The sequence below is a fragment of the Aotus nancymaae genome, unplaced genomic scaffold, assembly GCF_030222135.1.
Source record: "Aotus nancymaae isolate 86718 unplaced genomic scaffold, 86718_ANA_hifiasm-v0.15.2.pri h1tg000032l_0, whole genome shotgun sequence".
NCBI lineage: Eukaryota > Metazoa > Chordata > Mammalia > Primates > Aotidae > Aotus > Aotus nancymaae.
In genome coordinates, this window is record NW_026988445.1 from 5,440,802 (window position 1) to 5,460,109 (window position 19,308).

General features: G+C 40.5%; 1 protein-coding gene across 5 annotated transcripts in view; it reads right to left on the minus strand.

The window, feature by feature from the left end:
- Window positions 1-19,308, minus strand: part of ESRRG (estrogen related receptor gamma) — a 643,587-nt gene that overhangs the window by 591,726 nt on the left and 32,553 nt on the right. For 4 of the 5 annotated variants that reach the window (XM_064383507.1, XM_012459665.3, XM_012459661.3 and 1 more), the window contains exon 1: window positions 5,348-5,465. The exons of the other annotated variant lie outside the window; for it this stretch is intronic. The gene's annotated coding sequence lies outside the window, so the exon portion shown is untranslated. Of the gene's footprint in view, window positions 1-5,347; window positions 5,466-19,308 lie in introns of those variants that run through there. 5 annotated transcript variants of the gene reach the window in all.

Below are 19,308 nucleotides of genomic sequence, written 5' to 3' on the forward strand. Positions count from 1 at the left end.
TTTTTCCCCATTAAAGGAGGAAAGAAGAAAAAAGGAAGAATGGATTTTTAAAAAGCAAGAAACAGGAAAGAAAGAGGAAGGAAGGGAGGGAACTCTGACAAAAGGATCTATTTTCAAATAATGTTTACAATGTAAAACTGATTGCCTCTTAAGGAAGAAAGTGCAATAAATATTCTTCTAGAGAACAGCTTGTAGATAATGTATGGTTATAAGCTGTAACTCACTATACAAATGTTAGTTATTCTTGTTAGTATTTAACATATATGGAAATTTGCTTACAACCTATAACTGTGTTAATAAAAATAGGTATTTGTGAACATAAATTATATTAGTCATAAAATCAGACTTATTAACCTAATATATCTTAGAATGAGACCAAATTTAAATGGGCCACGCCACAACACAGATATCTGGAAACACTGTTTATCCTATCCCATTAGTATCTATCAGAATAGGAATGTAAAAGTTTTGCTATACTTCACATAATGTTGGCAACCTGAATTTAAATCTTCACACTAGTGAACAATCACTGTCAGGTATGCCTATTTTCCAAGTTAAAAAATAATCTGCTTGTATAGGGAAAGTAAAATGAGCAAATTCATTTGTTACCATCCTTTTAAATATCCAGGTTATTTATTTTAGCAGATACACCATCAGAAACAGCCATATAAGTAAATAAAATACTCTGCCTTGCATTTTACCACAGGGGTTCCAAACACATTCAACCTTTTGTGTGTGTGTGATAACTATGATCATTAACTTGTTTAAATGAACAAAGTATCCTTTATAATAGAAATATAAATAAAGGCCTGATTTAAAACTATAAATGACTATTCTTCACAACTATAGGTATTATCAAGCATAATATTATAAATATGCTAGTAAGCATCTGTATATGGTATACACGTCCAACAGGAATGGGAGATGAGATTTATCCCCAGTACAGTGGCAGGAGCAAGCTAAGGAGAGAGTGGCCTTTCCCAATGGGCTGTGAATCAAGGATGAGTAAAGGAATGGTATCTAATCTCCAAGAAAAAGAGAACTTCCTTCTCTATGTGACAGACATAAAGAGTTGCGATAATTTCACAGTAATTTGTATCAGGAATATACTACCAAGAATTTTTTCTTTAAGACTTGCAAGAATTTTTCCAGTTCTCTGAACCATAAGGCTGTGTGTATTGACCTTCTATTTCAAAAGACTGTATTACTTTCTGCAATCATCTCTTAAAAGAAGTCCCCATGGGCTCTGGCTCTCCTTTTTGGCCACCACGACCAATTCTCATACAAAATTGTATTATAAATTAGGTTCAAAATTATCTAAAGATTGTCCCTAAGAAAGATTTTTTTTGAGGGGAGGGGAATGTCGCTCTGTCACCAGGCTGGAGTAGCCTGTCACCAGGCTGCGTCTTCCACCTCCTGGGGTAAAGGCAATTCTACTGCATGAGCCTGCGTGTGCCTGTAGCTGGGATTACAGGCACGTGCCACCACACCCAGCTAATTTTTGTATTTTTAGTAGAGACGGGGTTTCACCATGTTGGCCAGGATGGTCTCAATCTGACCTTGTAGACCGCCGGCCTCACTCTCCCAAAGTGCTGGGATTACAGGTGTGAGCCACCGCACCTGGCTGAGAAAGATCTTTAAACTCTCCTATAGTACCACACTCACATCAGCTAGCACGAGAGGTGCAGAACACGTATAACTTACTCATAATTCTTTGCTCTGATTCCTAAAGCCCACTTACTCTACTGGGATGGCAGTGCCAGCCTAAAAACTGAATTGCAAAAGCCGTATGATTTCACAGCTTTAACAAGCTGACAACAAAGTGACAAGAGAAAACTTCTTCCTTTGCACAAGAAGCCCTGGTACATTATTTTGACTTTATAAAGATATTTTAAATGAATTTTTAAAAAATCACAATATTATGAAACTTGATAATCATTGCTTCAAAACGACAGACTCTATTGTTCATGGAAAAATTTTCCATTGGTTTTTTCATACCAGTGGTTCAATTGAAAGATTCGTCAACTACTCCCTGGAGAAATGTGAAGATCTGCATTTAAATGGATATATAGTATTTCCAAAAGCACAGTACCTAGAAGGCAGATACTGTCAAGGTTTCTTAGTGAGAATAACTCAAATTGTATTAGGTATATTTCAATACTGTAGCTATCCCCATTTAATAGGGCTCAAATTATATCCATAACATTCTTTTTCCTCTGTGCATTCTTCATAATATTGTCTTGAAAAGTTTAAATTAAGGCTGGCTTCATCACAAAGTTCTTGCAATAACAACAAACCACTACTACTGAACATATCATCTCTGATGTGTACAGAAAAAGGCCACAGAAGATAGCTTGGCCCGAAATGTTAAATAATTGAAAAGTATAATGACTTAATAGAGTAGTAAGCTTAGTTTACAATGCAGCCAATTTAAAACCATAAAAATACTGTGTAAAATTTTTATCTTGTGGTTGACCATTACATATCCTATCTATTATTCAAAAGTATCTCAACAGTGTTTTTCTTCATTAATGTGGCTTTTGGCATTTCCCTCAAAATCTTTCTATTCCCACATTTTTCCAACAATTTTGAAACAAATATATAGAATTTCTATATTATATCAAAAATCTCCTTTACTAGGATAATGAGACCTTCGATGTCTAATTGAAACCAATTTCATAGGGTCAATCTGTAAGGTGTACTTTAACCTTGTTGGGTATGATTTGTTTTGCATCTAACAGAATCAAGCACCTAAGACATTAAAAAGAAAAAAGAAAAGAAAAAGACTAAAGCTACTTATATTGACACATCTGTAAACAAAAGGAGAACTTCATAAATAACCCCCTTTCCTATGACACACTCATCCAAGGATTTGTCTGCATTAGAAAACGTCATAGGACATCAGAAAAGTTTTGTCTTGATTGTTCAGCTAAGGTGCATAGCACGTCTGTGCCGAAGAAAAAAGAGACACTTAGGATCTATTTCAAACACAAGCCCGTTACCTCTGGCAGGCTCTTGCTAAAATTCAAGCTGCAACCAAAATGTCCCCGTAAACAAGGTTACTGAGAACAGCCCCAGATATTCCTCTCAGCGACACTTTCCTCGGTAGCCCTTCGGCTGTCCGCGGCGTTAGTTATACCTTAAGTTGCTGCACTGCCATTCTCATGCTGATTCACATTCAGAACTCAAAATGAAAGATGAAATATCTTGAAGATCACTTAATATTGAAATACTGTTGCAGTAATAAGTGGTGCTCAGTCGGAGATGGGAACATGGTACTCTCTTGGTAACCTTTTAATTTCTGGAAAAATTGTACAGAATAAATTGAGGAGCACACACGGAAACCTAATCGATCGATCTGCTCTATTTTGTTAAAGCAACACCCATCACAAACTCCCTTGGCTCCCCAGGCAATTCCCAGTAAAGAAGACCAGCAGGTTTCAGCATATACCATGCACGAGGACTTCGATGCTATTTTGATTTATTAAAGAAAAGGAACAATATTCTATCTACATTCATCACCCCAGTCAATGGACAGTTTTATGTGCTGTATGATACCATTCGCAATATACACACGTTTAATTTTACTTAATGCGAGTTTAAAGAGTTATGAGAATTGCTTTGGTAAAAATAACAAAGCCATGCATAACAGACAAATGTACGCTTAAAAGATCATCTAGGCCTGCTTCCTTATATACTTAATTCCTTTTCTATATGAAGGAGGTGAAACCCCATCAATGTCACTTCATCTCCATCAGTGTCTTCATGTCTCTTCTTCCTGTCAGACATTCCTCAGATCTGATTTGAGAAATGTTCGAATTTCCCTCTCTTTTCCACAATGACAGAACTGTTTCTCAGGTTGGTTAACTCATTTTGATAACATCAAATCTGCTGGACAGGAGGGGAAAAAAAAAAGAAGAACCCTGAAACCACTCCCCAATCCCATTTTTTTGCCTGTCTTTTTCTCTAAGACATTTCTGACTCTTTTTCTCTCGCCTGCTGCTTCTGAATTTGGGCATTTTCCAAACACACTCCCCTATTTGGTCTTTGGGCAGCGTGAGAAACAAATGAGAGTTTCTCTTCAAAACTAGACCAAGTCATTCAGCTGCTCTGAAACATACTTCACAACATCCGCAGGTCTCTTGATCTTGACTTAAAGTATTAAGCAGGAGTGTTTTGAAAGTAGTAGGAGGTATATGGACCTAACAGCCTCTCTGAACCCACATGCTGAGAATTTCTTTTTTTCTTGTCTTTTTTTTCTTTTTTTGAGAGAGAGAGAGGGTGCTATTTTCAACATTGCCCTCTGGTTTATGTTAGCGAAATCATTTGCTTTCTGTGTGTGTCTGTGTCTTATTGCATGGCCACTGGTTCTGGTACTACAACACAAACACAGCAAACGTGCTTCCCTATTATAAGCAGACCCATGTGGCAATTCACAACATAACCTAGGCAAGCACAATAAATAAACACATACATAATCATTCCACAGCACTGAGGCAGGCAGGGGTTTCTCCAGGCCCTTCCGGACTCTTCCAGAATTGCTCATTAAGATTCTGAAAGGGGGAGGGGGTGCAGCTAGGAAGAGGTTGCAGGAAGGGAAGAGAAGGGGAGGAGGGGAGCTTTGCCCTCTGTGTCTTTCTGTCTCTGAGACTCTCCCATCACCAAACAAGGCGTGCGGGGGTCTATCCTGCAGAGGTACTAACAGACTTGAGGGGTAGAATGAGGTAGATGGTTTAAAAGAGTTAAATGATGGCCGGGTGACCTCTGTACAACTTCAGCGACTCCCTCGGGAAGGTGAAAGGGTTGGGGAGAGAGAAGGGAGGGAAAGAAGCGTAGAGGACAGGAGGGAGACACCTAGGACTACAGCAGCAGCAATCACCAGAAGGATTTTCCAGCCCATGACAGCAGTCCTCAACTCCTGGCGCCACCCTCTCCCCAACGACCCCTGCTCCAGATCCCCTCACCCTAACCCCTCCGGTCCCAGCGCCCTAACTCTGCCCTCACTCTTCGCCACTTTACCAAGCACTGAAGTCTCTATCCAGGAAGGGGGATGGGAGGGGTGTTTAAAGAACAAATCTAATTGCAATTAGAATTTATCTGTGTCTCCAGCACACACGCTGACAGTTTTGCAGTCACGGTAAAGCAAGTCTACAAGAGGTGGGCAGTACTTATGGTTGTGTTATTGAGGGAGGGGTTGCTTTTTTTTTTTTTTTTTTCCGAGACACTCTAAGCAAGTGAAGGGGGAAGGGGGTAGCAATCTAGATTTCAACCAGAACTGCAAATAAAGAATGCCCCAGATGCAAATGTCTGTCTCCAGATGTTGATGATAAGGATTTGGACCAGTTACCTTGGCAGGGTCAGAACTGCAGCAGGTTAATCAGGTGAGTCGTCGGGGATTTTAAAGAAGCCGAAGCCGGTTTCTTTGGCTATGAAAGTCTACGAAACCCCCATGCAGGAACATTGCACATCTTACACACGCCTCCTTTAACTGGGCTCCCGCGACCTCAGCAGGCGAGGGGGTGCTGGCCGGCCCGCCGGTGGCAAGGGCACAGCCCCCAGCTCTGCCCCCGCGGGCGCGGGGCCGGCCTGGCACCCGGGGTCCGCGTCCCGAGCGGCTGTGCACTCACCGAGCCGGGCTGCGAGGGGCAGAGGGGCGCCCGCGGCTAGCCTGAGCGCCAAGGCGCCTCCCTTTTCTCTTGGTAGCGTCGGTCCGCACTCCCTGTGACCCAGGACGTCATGATGCCTGTCTGTTTTCTCAATGATAACTTGGCAGAAGAAGAGAGAGGCTGCCAGGTTCTCCTCGGGTGGTTACGTGGTATGTGCACGATTCTGTTTGCATGCGTTTCTCCCTCTTTTTAAAAATAAATATCTATATTTTTCTAAAAAAAAAATTCCCGGCACTGTCATGATTTGATTGCATTATTGCGTTTGCATAATTGACGCCTCTGGGTGTGTATATATGTGTGCATATGCGTGTGATTTTTTTTCCCCTTTAAATCCTGCTGCTCCTGCCGCCGCCGCAGCCGCTGCAAACGGAAAGCAAGCATGCGTTCATCTTTTGTCTTTCATTTTACCTTCAGGGTGACATTCAGTGCCAACTGCTCCCTTTTGACCGTCGCCAATCCCCGCCTGGGCAAAATAAATTTGAAAAACGTGGGGGGAGGGGAAGGAAGAGCCCCTCAGCCCGAAAGCTGGGGTTTTCATTCCTTAGACTAGGAATCCCAAGCCTACCCAACCCACCTCCCAACCCTAAAAAACCATTTTCCCTTCTACCCACCGGGCCCAGGCAGAGAATCGGCACCAAGACAGCGAGAAGCATCCACCCAGGGCCAGACACTCATGTTCGCGGCTCGCACTTGCTGACTCGCATCTCTCAGTTGCATTCCCGGTGTGTAGGCCTCTCACAACTGGAGCTATTTTTGTCTCCCAGGGATGTTCTTTAAAGCCTTTTAAAAATCGGGAGGGGGCAGGGAAGAAAGAGCGAAAGGCAAGTAGAGAGAAAGAGACCCAGAAAGAAGCCCAGACCCCTACTTGAGGGACTCAACTGACACATCCTAAGATTTGGGGGGCTCCGGGCATCTGGCCCACCAGGGGAGTCCGGAAGGGCAGAAAGGATAACTAGGTTTTATTTAACTTATTCTACAACAGCACGAAAACTTTGTCTTAATATAAAGATGTTATTGCTAATTATTCACTCTATTTGTCATTTTTATAATTCTGCTCAGAATCACGAGTGGTCTCAGAATAATAATGTTTATTTCTGCAAATGTAAGAATGCATTTTAAGATGGTGTGGCCACATGACAGGTAAAGCACAGATCACTTCTTTTTCTAATATTTACTTTGCGTTATTTGTACATTGTTGGGTACGTTTCATGTAGCTTCTCTTAATTGAGTATATTACCTAACATGTGGCATATTTCTGATAAATAAATTCTAGCACCAGGTTTGGCAAATGCTTTGCCCTTCTTTATCATTAATTACCCATTTGGAGTAACAGAATGTGTTTAGGAACTTTTATTTTCCCCAAGCCTGTGGTTGACCTTGGTCACCATCACGTATTGGTGGAGTCACTTTCCTACTAATTCCAAATTCCTAAAAGATGACAGCAGAAGCCGAGGTTGCAAAAAATTAAGCACGGAGGAGAGTTTTGAATCTGAAAAGCACAGCTGATGGAGAGAAAAACTTTTGAATTCATCCATGATAATCTGCAGCTGCTTGAAGGTTTAAAAATAGTTTACCTATTTGAGAGGTTGGCTAAGTTTAATGAAAATAGCAAGTAACTTGCTAGATCTTTTCCCTTTAGAGTCACCGTCCAGGAATCATTGGCAAATTCCACAGGGAAGATATTGTAATTATGCAAAGACCAGATGATCTGAATTGGAGAAAGCAGACTAAGAGGGTCTGAGGACTATTGACTGATGGCCAGATCCCAAAACTTGACCAGTCTCTCTCCACCTTGACGACTGGATGCAGCTTCTCTGGCTCTCTTTGCTTATCTGTCCCCTTGGCATGCCAGAAGAATGAATCAGTGCCATCCTGTCAGGTGCTAGGATGTTACCAGAGTCAAAGATGTTTTTAAAGAGGGCAATGGCCTATTGAGAACCCAAGGAGGGATCACTATAGACGTTATTGGTAACTTTCCAGTAACTATCCAAGAGGTACTTGTTAATATTCAATCTACCAACCTGGTTCTCCCGCTTTTTTACTTATTAACCTTGGAATTGGACCCTTGAAGACTCAGCACAAAGCGAAAGAACCATAACAATTTGACTAACTTTAATCCTCTGAAATCCAATTTTGTTTTGTTCTTTTCAGACAAATGCCTTCCACGCTGTTTGTCACCAGTCCACATGCCAGTTCAGGCAGCCAAGTGGTTTCTTTCCCCAGGGGTGAAATGTTTGAGCAACTAGCAGAGTAGAAGCAGTGTACCCAAGAACTCTGAGGTTTGAATAGACCCTTTCTAAGCTCAGATTCTCTAAATCCAACTCTGTTTAGGAAAAGCTCTCTGTTGCTTATTCAAGTTTAAGGTCCACAGACTACTTTCAGGTCTTTATTTTCTGGCTTCACCCAAAATATAATAGTTAATATTGTTGGAACATGTTCACTTTCACTTCCCAGCCAAACCAAAGGGCATAAAAATGCTTACTAAGGTAGATGGAATGCATAGAAGGCAATGCCCTAAACTTTACTTGTGCTTAGAACTTGTAAATCTAATTAAACCTCCTCAACAATAGGGAAAGGGAAGTATTATTGTCCCCATTTCTGTATCAAGGAAACTGAGGCACAGAGAAGTTGAATGATTTGCTCAGTTACACAGCTGGGGTTCAAACTGAAGTGCCCTGAGCTCTCACCATCAAGCTATCTGCTTACCTACCTACCTATTCAACCTTATTTCCAACTACTGGCATCACTGAGCCATAGTCAGGCGGGTCACCCACTGCCCATCTCATATACTCTGTTGACTCATACTGCGATTCCAGTGTCCAAGTATTCAGCTCCCTCTTCACCTCCCAATTCCTTTCTGAACAAATATGCATTTTTCTGCTTTCTCTTCGGGTTTACCTAACGTAGTGCTAAGTACAACACTGGCTCTCATTAAGTATCTTCTGATGCATTAATTGACATAAAATTGCCTTATGGAGACCTAGAATGCCACTTTTCAATTTGACAGAAATTCAAAGTTTTATGTAGCAAAATTTTCCTCCTTTCAGCTGAAGCAATTGCAAGCTTATTTCTCCATTTTTTAGACAGTCCCTAGAAAACAATTTAGGGAAGCAGTTTATGATGAGGTAGAACTTCATATATGGGGAGTGGGAAGGGTGAGCAGGTGTAAAATTATAGTACTTGGCGAGGCGGGTGGATCACGAGGTCAAGAGATCGAGACCATCCTGGTCAAAATGGTGAAACCCCGTCTCTACTAAAAATACAAAAAATTAGCTGGACATGGTGGCGTGTGCCTGTAATCCCAGCTACTCAGGAGGCTGAGGCAGGAGAATTGCCTGAACCCAGGAGGCGGAGGTTGCGGTGAGCTGAGATCACGCCATTGCACTCCAGCCTGGGTAACAAGAGCAAAATTCCGTCTCAAAAAAAAATATATATATATAGTACTTGAAAAGCTACTGTAAACTTAATTATTATGACTTTATAGCTCTTATGAGTCTTTCTCTGCTACATTTTGAATTTTTGACTGTCAAGAAATTAAAATTTCTGTTTAAAAAGATAGGAAAACAAACAAGGACCTGCAGGCAGGACATGTGGGATCTAATCTTGGAGCTGCTGCTACTGCTCCCTGTGTGACCTCTGGCATATTATTTAACCATTCTGGGCCTCAGTTCCCTAAATGCATGAGGAAGAGTTGAACCAATCTCTGAGGTCCCTCTAGCTCCAAGCTTGCAAGTATGACACAGGATGTGAGAGAGAAGGAGAGAGAGCAAGAACACTCAGCCTGGAGTGAGACTGGTTTTTTTGAAGAATACGAAAAAGATGCTGGAGAGCTCAGGTAAAGTTAGCCAAGTTTATGTTTCTAATCCCTGTGTACAGTTAAAGGTAGCTCAGGAAAAAAAAATTCATACAAAAATGTATTCGAACCTATGTTTTCTGGTAGCTCATGCCTGTAATTCCAGCACTTTGAGAGGCCAGGGCAGGAAGATCGCCTCAACCCAGGATTTTGAGACCAGCCTAGGCAATGTAATAAGACCCCTGTCTCTACAAGGAATAGAAAAAATTATCAGGGCATGATGGCTTGTGCCTGTTGTCCCAGCTACTCAGAAGGCTGAGGCAAGAGGATTGCTTGAGCCCCAAAGTCAAGGCTGCAGTAAGCAGTGATCGTGACACTGCACTACAGCCTATATGACAGAGTGAGACCCCTGTCTTAAAAAAAAATACACATAAAAACCATACACTTTCCAAAACTGTCCTTTTTTATATGAGATAAAATTATTATACATTTTTATTAATAATAAAATACTATTATTTGAGACAGGGTCTGGCTCTGTAGTCCAGGCTGGAGTACAGTGGCCTGATCATAGCTCACTGTAACCTCAAACTCCTGAGCTCAAGCCATCCTCCGCCTCAGACTCTGGAGTAGCTAGGACCACAGGTACATCCCACCATGACCAGCTATTTTCTAAGATTTTTTTGTAGAGATGAGGTCTCACTATGTTGTCCAGGATAGTCTCAAACTCCTGGACTCAGGCAGTCCTCCTGCTTTCACTTCCAGAGTTGCTGGAATTACAGGCATGAGCCACTGCACCCAGCCCTCAAGATGAAATGATCAACAACCATGTGTACCAGTAGCTTACCATATCAGCCAAAATGTTATTAGTCATTATTCATGTGTGCCTAAAACTTTCTAACACTCTGAAATTGTTATATAGACCTAATTTGATATGAATGGATCCAACCTATTTTGCCTCGATGTCTTCAACTCATGCATAGCTTGAATTAAATCATGAAGAGTAGCAGTCTACAGAGACTTGGGGGCTAGCATCAGAATGGGACTTTTTGCATATTTTCTGTTTATAACTGAGTAAGCCTGTGTTCTTTTCCTTATTTGTCCTCATGTGTTGAATAATTACAACTCGTTGACTTTCTCACCAGGTTTTTGTTAGGATAAAATGAAGTAGCAGAAATGAGAAGGCCTCTACCAATATGACAAAATATTATCATGTCAGATGTGCCTCATCTTACATCTGAGTTGTGTTTCTTAAAAGTTTACCAGGTTAGCAGAGAATGTGGAGACAAGATTTCAGGTCCCATGGCTGAGAATCCGAGCTGATTTCTATACATCTTGCTAGTTATAGGATTTCACAAAGTCCTGTAGCTAGTGAAGGGCAGAATTGAAATGGCTATGCAAGCAAATTGCCCTCTCCACAGTCCATTCTCAAAAGACATGGTACAAACTCTGGGAAAGTAGGCAACCAATCACATCTCACCCAGGACCAAATTCATTCAAACACTTACTTAAAACAGAAATGTATATCAAGCCTCTGACATGAAAACAATTTCATATAGGGTAAATTCCTTAACCAGATTTCATTATAGCTCTAGGGATCCATGGATGAATTAAGAAATTCTTGAAGTTGTAGGCTGTGTGTGTGTCTGTGTGTGTGTGTCTGTGTGTGTGTGTGTGTGTGTTGTTCTCAAGAAAAGATCCATAACTTTTGTCACATTCTCAGAAGGGTGCATGACTTCAGAAAGGTTAAGAAACACTGATTTAAGTATTGTTTATTTAAAATTGTACTTAAAAATAACAACACATTCATTATGGCCTTGAAACACAATAAAAGCCTCAATCATCAAAGAAATTTATTTTCAAGGTATTTTATTTAATTGACATGGGAAAGTGTTTAAGCCTTTTAGAAAGATTTGAATATTGAATTAAAATGAGGTTTCTGCTTTTGTTTAAGCCAGCTGGGCAAGTCTCTGTGTGCTAAGCAAGGTGGATTCGTGTGGAAAACTATGCATTGTTTCAGAAAGTACAGTTAGGAGTCCACTGAAGCTGTTGAGGTGGCAAAGAATGGAGGACTGAAGCTGGACCTTGGCAGTGGGGAGGCAGGAGGAACTGGAGGGGTATTTGGCAGGAAACTGAAATCAACAGACTTAAATGTCTAGCTTGGACAACTGAATTAAAATGGTAGGATATTAAAGAGATACAAATAAAGGTTTTGGTAAGAAAACAATGAATTTGGTTTAAAATGTTAAATATAAAGGCCTCTGGAATAGCCAGATGCCATTGGCCTTGGGAAAGATTTAGAAGAGATTTATGAAGCATTGTGGCTTACATCTGTAGTCCCAGCTACTTGGGAGGATAGCTGGGACCCAGGAGTTTGAGGCTACAGTGCACCTTGATCACACCTGTGAATAGTCACTGCATGCCAGTCTGGGCAACATTGCAAGACTGCCTCCACATTCAAAATATATATATATATATATATATATATATATATATATATATATATATATATATATTTTTTTTTTTTTTTTTTTTTTTTTTTTTTTTTTGAGACGGAGTCTTGCTCTGTCGCCAAGCTGGCATGCAGTGGCACAATCTCGGCTCACTGCAACCTCTGCCTCCTGGTTTCAAGTGATTCTTCCACCTCAGCCTCCCGAGGCTGGGACCACAGGCGTGTACCACCATGCCTGGCTTTTTTTATATTTTTAGTAGAGATGGGGTTTCACCATGTTGGCCAGGATGGTCTCGATCTCTTGACCTCATGATCTGCCCGCCTCAGCCTCCCAAAGTGCTGGAATTACAGGCATGAGCCACCATGCCCAGCCTAAAATATGTATTTTTTAAAGAAGACATTGTGGCTGGAGAAATTTATTTGGGAATCATCAGTGAATTATTGGTAGCTTAAGTTGGTAATAAAAATGGGGAAAAAATATAAATATAAATGATCTAGGAGAGTCTGAAATAAAACTGCATTTATTTGAATGAGATCTCATTTTTAAAATATGAAATTATATAACACCCAAGGAAAAAGTTGGTGACTTTAAATATTTATAGACAACTCTATTTGTACCATACATTTCTGGAAAAAAACTACCCACCTCAGAATTTTATTTTACATTGTGGGTTTTCTGGATTTGTTGCATTGCAAGACTCAACTTTCTATTTGAGATAGTGCATTCTCTGCCTGGTTTTAGAAGGGAGAAAGAGTTTTACTTGGCAACCAGGTTCAACTGGAAAAAATTATCAAGATGTCACCTGATGCCACAAGCTACCAACTACGTTCTCAGCTATGCAGACCTGCCAGTTGCTGAACCAGCAGAGGAAACTCGGCGTCACGGAAAGAACACTAAACTTAGAGTCAGACAGTTGAGTGTGAGTCTTATTTTTGCCTTTTACTGCTTTTGCGACCCTGGCCAAGTCATTCAACTTCCCAGAACCTGGATTTCCTCTTTAATAACTGCCCTACCATCCTCCAGCAATCCTCAGGTAATGATCCTTAGAGTACTGGTGTTTAGGAGATCGCCAAAGAAGTGGATTGAGCAAACCCAATCACATGTTTCAAAAGCCACCTCCATGATTAACTTCCTCCAGGATGACGCCTCCCACTGTCCTCCCCATGCAGCCCACTGCGGTTGATCTCTCTTTTCTCTCTACTTCCATCCATACGCTGGTATCATTGTATTAATTCTTTAATTATTATTAATATGTCTGTCTTTGCTGCCTTTTGTGTAAAAGGCGTTTTAGTTATCTTTTTATTTCTGGTACCTAGCACACAGTAAGTGCTCCATAAATGCTAAGTGAATAAACAATGATCAAGGAGAACATTTGCCTGCATCTGTTCCTATTCTCTGAAAATGCTTAAGATGAACTAGAAAATAGAAAAATGCTGGGCTAGCCTTACTGCTAGGCCATAGTCTACATACAGGTGCTCTGCTCAGAAGGCACCTCTCCAGCCTGGGCAACAGGGCAAAACCCCATCTCTACAAAAATTTTAAAAATTAGCTGAGTTCCATGATGTGCACCTGTTGTCCCAGCTACTCAGCAGGCTGAGGTGGGAGGATCAGGATTGTGACTAGGGCTGAAGTTTTGGATTCTTGTCTAGAACATGACAGTTCTTTACACTTTCACAGACCCATAAAGCTTATCCCTTCTCCTTCAACCCATAAATGTGAGGCTGCAGTGAACCATGATCTCACCACTGTACTCTACCCTATCTTAAAAAAAAAAAAAAAAAGACACCTCTCTATTACAAAATTCTGACATTTACTGTTTACTAAGCTACCTTATGTGTACAGTTCTAGCAGGGAATAAAGTCTGTCATTTCCCGATCAGACTTAGAACTCAAAGACTGAACTTCCAGCCAAAATAATAACATTGACTTCATTTGACATTGATATGTAAATACTCAATACCAGGTTTTGACAGAAAGCTAAGAAAAAAAAAATGACAGCAGGAGAAGCCACTATAAAGCTAAAGGAGGGCTGCACAACCCAATGTCCTGTTTTCAGATTCCTGAGGAATTTTCTTAAGCTCTCAATGATCGTGTATTTCACATTCTAAATGGAAATTTTATAACATTTAAGTACAGGGTTATTGGGAAAGTTAAATGAGATAATGCATGTGATGTCATAATCCCTTGTCAAAGTAGGCAGCTGATAAAAGCAATTCTCCTCCCTCTCTTCCTTTCTTTCTTCCTAACTGCTTATCTTCCCATAAGAAAAGAGCATCAAGTTCATTGATTTGCAACCATGATCAACTTGTAAGCACTTCTTTTGACTAGGCTGCTAAAAAAATAAAGATGATCTCAGGGATTCATTTATCACCATGGTCCCTACACTTTGCCACACACTGGAATCACTTGGAAAGCTTTTTAAAATCCTAATGCCCCAGTCGCACCCATAGCAATTAGTCAGAACATCTGAGGGTGGGAACCTGGCAGTAGTGTTGCTTTACAACCCCCAAGTGATTCTAGTGTGCTCCAAAGTTAGAGAATCACTGGCAAATGTAGGGAAATGGGCCTGTGGCCAGTTAATTTTGTGGACTGAGCCTGTTGCAAACAGGGCTGAAGTTTTGGATTCTTGTCCAGAACATGACAATTCTTTACACTTTCACAGATCCATAAAGCTTATCCCATCTCCTTCAACCTTCCATTGGCAAGCTCTTTATAAATGAACCCCAGACAGAGTCATAACAGTGAGTTGACTGAGTACCAAAAAGCAAACAAAAAGGTACGTCATAAAACACTTATATTTGTAGTATTTTACTATTTAAAAAGGGCTTTCACACCTGATTTTATTTACTCTTCACAACAAGCCTGAATAGCTGACATTATTATTATGCCCAATTTATAGATGGGCATAATAAAGCCAAAAGGAAAGCTTACCTTGCTCAGGGACAATGTGGCAGATACCAGTCTCATACCGAGGTCCAGGATTCCAGAATTGATGCTCTTTTCCTGGAGCATTCTGCCTCAGAAGCCCCACTGATGATGGGCCAGTAGAAGCATATCTACATTTGAAGGTTGCTTTAGAGCTATGGTCTAGCTGCTCTATCAGATTAGGAGGGAAAACAGGAAGAAACGGAGGGTGGAAGGGAGGGAGGGAAATATTATTCATTATGTTTTGAGTTAAACAGGTTCCTTTCCAGGAGGCCTTTTCAAATTATTTAATGTGCCTACAAGCATTGTAAGTTTCCAAAACTTATTATTTCCAAAGCGACTGAACGGCGAAACCATTTTTAGCTCAGCATTTCTCAGGACTAACGTCCCATGGAATGTGATTTGATCTATGTTGCCATGGTTTTCCTCAGCTCCTTCAAGACTTTGTTAAAGTGGCACCCTCTTAGGGAGGAGCACCCATGTCACCTGATTCAAAACAGAAACATCGCCCTGCCTGCAGCCCAGTCCTCACCTGCTTTCCTGCTTTATTTTTTTTCCCCATAGCCCTTAACACCTTCTAATACACTTTGTAATTTACTTATTTATTTTCTTTACTGTCTCATCTCCTATGTCTGTAGGCTCTATGAGGACAGGGCATTCTTCAGTGATTTGTTTTCTCATGGTGATGGCTCCAAAACGGAGAAAAGTGCCTGGCACAGAGTAGCTGTTCAATAAACATGGGATCTGAATGAATGGCTAACAAGAAATGTGCCACGAAAGAAATGCAAAGAAGGCATCTTCTCCACAGTTAGGTGCCCTTTGAAAGTATCTTTTCCAGTCCTACTTATCCCTCATGATGAGCTAATGAAGTGGATATTATTTCTACCTTATAGAAAAATAAAATGAGAATAACAGCAATTAGACCTGTGAGCAGAGTAAAAAAAATTGGTTAAGCAAAAAGATTGTTAAGTTAGAATAAATTCTTTTTAATTTTCTGTGTTATTATTGTGGGATAAAGCACATATGGTGGATATTTCCAACAATATCTATGAAATATAATATAATATGAATAGCCATGAATTGTACCAAGGACCAATACATCAGCCTGGAAAGCTATTTTCTAGCCACCAACACCAGACCAGGCTGAGATATAAAACTTCAGAAGATCTCTGGTGCAAAAATGTTCATCGCCTGGATTCAGATTTTCCATCAGTCAAATTATTATTCTGAGAAATGTTCCCTAGAGTTCTCACGGCAGCCAGCCTGTAACACAGGTGTTAGTTGGATCCTCCTCACCATTGTACAAGGGCTCCACTATACAATAACAATGCTTTGCATCCAGGTAGAGCTTTTCTCTGTAAAGGTCAAAGTGTTGTGAATAGTCAAACATAAGCAGGGATGATGATGGCCCATCAAGCTCAGAAAATGACCCAGTTGACCAATTCCTCTCCAAACACAGAGAGTAACAATGAAGTAGAGAATCCATAGTAATAATGTTGGATGAATGCTTTGTTCCTCTACATTTTCTTTTTATCCAGAAAAAAACCTCACATTTGTGAAGTGAGTTATTTTAGTAATGAAAGTAGTATTTATTAAACACACCAGAAACTGCAAATCCAAACAAATATTTCCCTCCAAAATAGTCACTTGGGGAAGCTATGTAATTACCTTAGTGATCCTGAGACTGCTCTAAACATTCTAGGAATTCCTTTTTTAAAATCACCTTCATAGATGGTTTAGGACTCCTACAGAAACCCAGTTTCATTTCGTTAAGGCTGCACTTTATATAACAAAAATACATTTCATTCCCAAGCAAACTTGGTTGGTCAATGTAGTGGGTCATGAACTTCCCATCAAAATATCTTCTTAAAAACACAGCATGCCAGGCTGACCCCAATGCTCTACAGGAGGTCAAGGCTGGAAATGGGAGTTTTTCTTTGAACAATGGATCACCCCAGGTGATTAGAATGCCTCCAGTTTTCTTCATGAACTGTGGGTTAGAGTGCCTTGCTGGAGGGCAGAGTTGGAGTCTAAACCTTATCCTGAGCCAGTTAGTTGTATTAGCCCATTCCTGCATTGCTGTAAATACCTGATACTGGGTAATTTATATAGAAAAGAGATTTAATTTTGACTAGCAGTTCTGCAGACTGTACATGAAGTATAGTGCTGGCATCTGCTTCTTGTGAGGCCTCAGGAAGCTTACAATCATGGCGGAAGGTGAAGGGTGAGCCAGCACATCACATGGCAAAAAGTGGGAGCAACAGAGAGAGATGAGAGGTGTCACTCTCTTTTAAACAACCAGATCTTGGGTGAACTCAGAGAACTCACTCATTATCCCAAGAATGGCACAAAGCCACTCATAAAGAATCTGCCCCCATGATCCAAACAGCTCCCACCTTGATTATTATAATTCATCAAGAGATTTGGAGGGGACAGACATCCAAACTATATCATTAGTTTTCCTTTACTTTATGGCCACAAAGCGTAAATCTCTAACATCTAATCATTCACTGACATAGCATCTTTGGAACCCTTACCATTTGTTTTATAAAGAGGAATCTGTTGGTAATCAGAAAGTCAAGTGAAAAGTGTTGATGGTTAGCCGAAAACATGCCTCTATTAGACACATCTTCTTTCTTGCTAGGTTCTTTTGGCCAACCTTAAGACTTCAACCTTTTCCTTGGAGACAGTCCAAAAGAGAGTAAGGAGCAGAGGCTCCGGAATAAAACTGCCTGCAGTCAAACCTTCCTGACCACCTAATGAGGTGACCTAATGCAAGTTACTTAATCTGTTTCCCCCATCTGTGAAATGTAGCTAACACCTCCTAAGGATGCTGACAGGATTCAGTGAGATAATATATATGCAATGTTTAGTGCAGTGCTCATAGCTTTCAACTAATATTAGCTACTATTTTAAAACATGTGCTAGTGATTCTTAAATCATGAATTCTAAATCTGATATCTCAACCTCTTTCCTTACCATTAGTACATAGATGCCCATCAGCATTTCAAACTGACCAGATAGTAAATTGAATTAATTATTGGCCCAACTTCCCAAATGGTTCTAGCTTATTGGCTCCCAGTTTTGGTTCAAGGTATCATTATCTGTAGGGTCGTTTACTTCCCAAACCAAATCTATCTCAGATTCTTTCTTCTACCTCACTCCACCTCCCACATCAGAAAATACATGCACCCACATGCACATTCGTTTAGTTATAAAGTCATGTTGATTCTACCTCGACAAGTTTTCTTTCCTTTCCTTGTGGGTGTTATGTGTTTGTATTTTTAAACCAACATTTTAAAAGAAATTACTACATGCCAGATCTAAAGACTGTACATTCATCAATTCATAGAAATCTTTTAACAACCTTATGCAATAGGTGTTGTTACAGTTGTTTTAAATATGTAAAAATGGAGGCACAAAGTGATTAGGAAACTTGTTGGGGTTCAATCAGCAAGTAAGTATGGGAACTGGGAGTCAATCCCAGCAGCATGGCCCAGAGCTAAGCCTCTCACCACCATACAGCATTGCTATTATTTTTAAAATAATAATATATGTCATCAATACAACATACTCTCATGACAATCTTCTGATGTACATGCTGTTAAAACTCCTCTTTTACAGATGAGGGAATTGAAACCCATAGTGTATGAGTTGCCACTTCTCTAGTTTGGGTCTCCACTGTGTACTGCATGGGCTAATGAAATTACCCTCCCAAGTCTTCTCTGAACCTCTCTCTGCACACTTTTAAAAAGTTAAAATTTTTCCAATTACTTTACACTCAGACTTCTGAATAACCTTCCCCAAAGCGTGGTTTTGTCCTTCATTTATTCTTTAACACATATTTATTAAAAACTATATTCCAAGCAATGTTTTTCTAATCCATCACTCATAGGTAAATCTTACATGGCCCTAGCCTACCACAGGCTCTTACTCTTTGGGAGAGACTGGCACATAAGCATCATTTCTATACATTGTAAAATGTGTCCTGCAGAGTACCACAGAAAAAGGCCTCTAAGGTAGCATATGGGGGTGGGTGGGGAGAATGGGTCAAAGAAGGCGAAGCACAAGCTGAGAGGCTTATACAGTCAGCCAGGCAGCTGATAGGGGAGAGAGAAGGAGAATAAAGAAGACAGGGCCTGCTTGGCAGAACGGAAATATGAACAAATGCATAGAGACGCCTGTGAGCAGGAGACTGCAAATCATTCTGTCAAATAATTCTGTCATTCTGTGTCAAAGGGGTTTAGGGACTCAGTCCGGAAGGCTTGGATTGGAGATTTGTCTTGAAGCTTGGTTTATAGAGAGCACAGTTTTTATATGTTGACTCTGTTCATTTGAGCTTGCTTGCAGGGAGTGGAAGTTGATTGAGAGTAGAGGAATGGAAGGCTCCTCCCTCAGTCAACCTTGGCACTACCACTGGTACTGCTGGAAGATGAAGTGTAAGGCAGACAGTGAGAAGAAAGAGGGTTTCCCAA